Source organism: Octodon degus, unplaced genomic scaffold (assembly GCF_000260255.1).
Source record: "Octodon degus isolate 3935 unplaced genomic scaffold, OctDeg1.0 scaffold00115, whole genome shotgun sequence".
NCBI classification, from domain to species: Eukaryota; Metazoa; Chordata; class Mammalia; order Rodentia; family Octodontidae; genus Octodon; species Octodon degus.
Window position 1 is genome coordinate 4974311 of NW_004524691.1, and position 6000 is coordinate 4980310.

The 6000-nt window shown below is 36.2% G+C and overlaps 1 protein-coding gene and 1 non-coding gene across 2 annotated transcripts in view; both read left to right on the forward strand.

Moving 5' to 3' along the window:
• LOC101570180 (serine/Arginine-related protein 53) overlaps positions 1–6000 on the forward strand; it is a 423021-nt gene that overhangs the window by 411395 nt on the left and 5626 nt on the right. The gene's annotated exons all lie outside the window — the stretch shown is intronic.
• Positions 550–656, forward strand: LOC111812170. The gene has a single exon (XR_002817746.1). It is a non-coding gene; the product is annotated as a U6 spliceosomal RNA (small nuclear RNA).

Here is a 6000-nt window from a genome sequence, read left to right on the forward strand (position 1 = left end):
CAAAAATAAATAAATAAATAAATAAGTAATTTTATTTTGCTTTATCAAAAACATTATATTATTAGTCTTATTTTTGGTAGTGTGCTGGGTAAAAGATGCTTTCAACTGAGTACTGGTAATCCTGAGCAAACTTTTTTGTTTGGTTGTTTTGTTTTGTATTTTAGGGAAGAGTATACAGAGTGTTCAGGGTCTCACTACTAGATCAGACTCATAGTGATCTGCCTGTTTACAGCCTCCCAAGAGCTGGGATTACAGGCGCATGTCACCTTGCCCAATCTCAATTGCTATCTTAACGTGCCCCAGGGGCGAGGCCAGCATGGCAGGCCCAGGGATCGAAACCCCAGCCTCTGTACCTGCTTGCAGGCGCTTTAATCCACTGAGCTGTTTGGCTGGCCCATCCTGAGCATATTTTTGATCTGTACTTTGGCCACTGATATTTCTTGAAATTATGAAGTAAGTCTTAACATAAAACTGTGTAGCCTGGGACATTTATCTGGTTAACCTTTTTGTGTACTGTTATTATTATTTTCTCAAAATTATTGATATTTAGTGCTCACTTTGGCAGCACATATACTAAAATTGGAACAATACAGAGATGATTAGCATGGCCCCTGTGCAAGGATGACGTGCAAATTTGTGAAGTGTTCCATATTTTTTAAAAGGAAAGCAAGAACTTGAGGACTAAACAATGAAGAGAGAAAAGGAAAAGAGCTAGGAAACATGACAGAGGCAAGCCATACAGTTATATGTACAAGATGAGTAAGGCAATGATACTGAGAATCTTCAGAAGATTTTCTTTTTTTTTTTTTTTTTTTTGCTCCGAATGCCTTCAGGGCAGGTTTGGCTGGCTTGAGTTGTGGGGATCGAACCACAGCAACCTGAGCCTGAATGCTTTGTTAAAGCAGCCACTCAAAGAACTGAGCTAAGGAGCAGGCCCCCTTCAAAAGATTTTCGAATGTAGCAGTTAATTGGAAAGATTCTCACCCTGACTAACTATATATACTGACACCTGTGAACTAAGCAACTGCACTGAAGATGGCAATTTGTAATAGTAGGTTCATGCTTGGAGTGCCTATCATTCTGATCTTCTGAATACAGGCTGCTTGTCATGACACACCAGTTGCTGCTATGCTGTCTCTTGGGTAGATGATTGTTTAAAAAGGAAAGGGGTGGTGAATGAAGGCAGGAGACAGGAAAAGAAGTGTTGTGGGACTGTCCAGCTACAATGTTGTATATGGTTAGATTTCTGGACTTACGTGTAAACATATATAATTCTTTATTCCTATTTTTAAACATTTTAATTTAATTTTTAAATTTTTTTTGTCATATTCTGTAGCAACTTAAAGTTTAATATATCAATACTTGATGAAAAATACCTGTTCCATGTTATGCCTAAGATGTTTGATATTCAGACAGATAGTGAGGTTAAGCTCAACAGCCTAGGTTGTATGGTAATAATAGTAAGTTTCTCTTCTGGAGGGTTAACAACCTAAATTTGCAGACCAAAAATTAGAGAAAGAGGAGCGCTGTGAGGAAAGCCAACATTTTGGCCCTAGTCCTCCAAGGTCAATTAAGACTCAGGACATACTAGAACTTGTACTGTAATGTCACATAACTCAGTAGTGTCCCAAATTTTCTGATCAAGGAGATTATGGGGCCAAAGAGGAAAGTGATCGATGATGTAGAGTGTGCCTAAGGAGAGTCACACGGAGAGAAAACATTCTCTCAGGCTTTCACAGAGAGCACATTGGCCAAGCAATGGCCGTGACTCATCCACATTGCTATTTATTTCTCAATAAAATTGTGGAAAAAAAATTATTGATATTTAGATTTCCCAATGAGTAGACATGTGGTATGAATATTCCTGTTTGTATGCATATTTTATTTTCAGAGTTTCTTCTGTATCTCTAGTTATGTTAGTTTACTCATTTCTGTGTTATGGGTCTTCTTTTTTCCCCTTGGTCAGACTTTCCAAAGGCTTATTGTGTATTTAGGGGGGATAATATCTGTTGGGTTTATTGGTCACATTCTTTAAGGATCTTTTACATTTGATTAATTCTATAATTTCTTATTCTTTTGTAATTACATCATTATACTTTATTGGGACATATCATTTCTAATAGCTAATCATTTCCATTTTTTTTAGCTCCAAACTTATGTATAAGGATTTTTAAAAAATAGTTTCAGATAGATAACTTCAAGGGTGGGCTTATGGTTGCAGAATTACTCTGATAATTTCCTACTACTTTGTTTTCATGTAACCATGATAAAGCCCTTATTTCTGTATTGAGTAATAAAAGGAATTTGACTAGAAGCCAACCTATTATTTTCCTTCTTTGGAGATAACCTATTTGCTCTCTCTAGGCATTCTTAGATGCATTTTAATGTTCCTTGATAATCTTACCACTTCACAATTTCACTACAGTTTACTTAAGTGAATGTATCTCCTTCCTTTACAACTTTAGGCCTCTTTGTACATATCTAAAATTCTGGAGAAATCAATTGTTTTTTTTATTTTGTCTTCCCTTCCATTCTTTCCTTTTATCAAGAACTCCTTTAGGGGCCAGCCAAATAGCTCAGAGGATTAAAAGCACCTGCAAGCAGGCGCAGGGGTGGAGGGTTCAATCTCCTAGGCTGCCAAGCTAGCCCTGCCCCTGGGACATGCTGAGATGGCCATTGAGACTGGGTGTGGTGATGCATGCCTATATCCCAGCTCTTGAGAGGCTGTAAACAGGAGAATCACTATGAGTCCGATCTTGTAGTGAGATACTGAACACCCTGTAGACCCTTCCCTAAAATACAGAAAAAATAAATAAAAGAACTCCTTTAAGGTACATGTTGAACATAAAAATCTTCCATCCTTCTAACTGTATGACTTGAAAAAAAAATGATTTAATTTCTGTTTCACTTTCATCATCTGTAAAATTGGGATAATAATGGTAAATATCTCACAGAGGCACTGTATACATTAAATGAAATACAGATTTATAAACACAAAGGTATACAGTGGCCATTCAATAAATGGTAATTTTAGTAATGATACACATTTTGTCTCTTAAATTTTATGTGTAAAATCTCTTCTTTTGTACTAGGTTTAGCAAAAACTTCTTGGTAAAATCATTTGACATGTTCATTTTAAGTATTAGCCATACTAATACTCTTTCTCCATTCATTATGAAGTTTTGTTTTGATAGCCAAAATAGTTTCTAAAATGTTCAGTGTCTTTTCAGAGCACTTTAAGGAGATTATTCACATTGATTGCAAAAAAAAGTATTTGCCTGTGTTTATATTTTTTTAAAGTATCACATTGTCATTAAATTCCCTCTCAAAATACCACTCTCCCGCCACTTTGAACAGACTAACCCCATTCTTCTCGACGCTTTTAAAAGCAGTTCTTGAAGTCTTTTGTGAATGTGTTTGGAATGTGTTTAAAAAAAAAAAGAAAGAAAAATCTGATGACTGCTGGGACTGCATGCCTCTCAATGGAAAGGTGGGCTCACCACCTTTACTCACCACATCTGGCACCATGCAACCTCTGGCTCTTCTCCAAAGTCAAAGTGTCTGTGAAAGGTAAATATTTTGAATTGATACCAAAGTAGTCATGAAGTGCAATTAAAGAAACTGATAAAAGAGGACTTCCAGAACTGCTTCCTAAGGTGGCAAGCACAATGGAATAAATGTGATTGACTTGAGGGAGAAGTATTTTGAAGGAAGTTAATGGTAACTGTTGTATTTCTTGGTAACATCATATATCCTTCTGTGTTTCATTTCTTTTAGGGTGTTGTTTTTGTTTATATTGTTGTTTTGTCTCTTTTCATTTTACTGACTTTCCTCAGATGCCTGTTAATTCTAGGTGAGTTAGTCTCACTTCTATTTGGCAACCCCTGTTTTAGTTCACTACACTGTTTCTGTTGATTGTCTCAGTTTGCAAGACTTGCTACTGGTAATGGCAAACTATTACCAGGCCATCCCTTTTAGGGTTGTAGTCACTAGCTTTTGTTTCACTGCCCCAGCACCTCCTACACTCATTGCTTTTGCCTTTTGTCAAACACTGCCTGTACACGTTTAACCACATAGAGGGGAGATGCTATTGCTGAGTTATTTCATGTCTATCCAGGCCTACTCCGTGTGCTCACAACCTACTGATTCTAAGACTAAAGCATTGCTAGAACTTCCTCCATGACTCTGAATAACGTTCTGAATGTTATGGGCTGGGATTTCCTTAAACTTTTTTTTCTAGATATCTCAGTTTCCATTTGCTTTCTGGCTTTTTGTTGTTGTTGTTTTTAGGAATTCCTCAACATTTCTAGTCCATTCATTGTCTTACATTGTCAATTTGGACTACGTGTTTAAGAATACTGGATGAAGGTTGTTATGCCCTTATAAAAAGATTTTCTCTGAAAATACTAATATCGTCCTTTCTGAAAGTAAAGGATTGAGTTGGATTTCCTGTCAGTCTTTTCCAATTCTTGAATGATTGATTCTTTCCCATAGTTTATAATCAAATAACTCAAAACATTTAAAACCTGACCTAAGCAAACAGGTATAGTAATCTAAAAAGGCATTTATCTATATAGATTTTTAAAATGAAATCAGTAAGGATTAGAATAAATTGTGATCTCTGTTGTTGATGACACTTAGTGAATAGCACCCTGTTTACCCCACATCACCTCCGCAGCTGCTCCTTGGAACCATCTTTTGAGTGAAATAGCCTTAGATAGCTGATTTTCTGAAAGGGGCTTTCACTTCACAGAAAGTAGCCAAATAGTTATGTTAACTTTTAAATGCTTTTTATTCATTTGTTTAGGAAATGTGTTGAATATTGTCTATAGTAGGTGGGCAAGCTGCCATAATGGAAATTATCCAAATTTGATTGTGGTTATGATTGTACAGTTCTGTAAATATGCTAAAATTACTGAATCATACACTGCAAGTTTATAAATTCTATAATATACATTTTTGTTCAATAAAACTGTTATTTTAAAAAAGCTGTCATAACAAATAACCTCAAATTTTCAGTGCCTTAAAACATTCTAAATAACCTCAAATTTTCAGTGCCTTAAAACATTCATAGTATGAATAGTATAATACGTAGTATAAGTCATGATGAAAACATTGCTTCTTGCAGAAATTCAATGAATCAGGTTCCTTTTATTTTGTGGTTTGTCTTCCTTTAGTCCTTGATTCAGCCAGTGGGTAGGAGAAAACAATGGGAATTTCATGAGAGGATTTTTGTATGCCAGCTATGGAAACATAGTACACTTGTTATTAATACTCATATTTAGAGCCAGGGAGATGGCTCAGTGGAATAAGCGCTTTCCTGACAAGTGCAAGAGCCTGAGTTCAATTCCTGGTTCTGAAAAAAAAAAAAAAAAAAAATTAGCCCAAATGCAGGTAAATGGCTACATTTAAATGACAAGGAGCTACGAAGACAATGTGCAATGTATTAATTATTGAAACTGTCCTACTAATCGATTTTGGAACTGTATCATTGCTATTTGTTTCTCAGTAAAATTAAATAAATAAATAAGTAAATAAATGAATGACAAGGAGACTAGCAAATACAGTCTAGCTAAAGATAAGTGAATTTAACACTTAACAATCCTGCCATGCCTTTTTTCAGCCTTGCGGTCAAGGAGACAAATATTCCCTCCAATGAAAGTAATAAAGTATTGTACATTACATAAGGAAGGTATTAGATTAGCTAAACATAAAAGAAGGAGCAGTTATATCTACTTGGGAATCACTGCTCTGACTTGAAAATGTCCCCTAAGTTTTCTATATTAGAAACTTCAAGGGCCAGCCAAATAGCTCAGTGGATTAAAACACCTACTAGCAGACTCAGGGGCCTGGGTGTCCTGCCCTGCTAGCCCTGCCCCCAGAGCACACTGAGACATCCATTGAGACTGGGCATGGTGACATGCACCTGTAATCCCAGCTCTTGGGAGGCTGTAAACAGGCGGATCACTGCAAGTCTGATCTAGTAGTGAGACCCTGAAC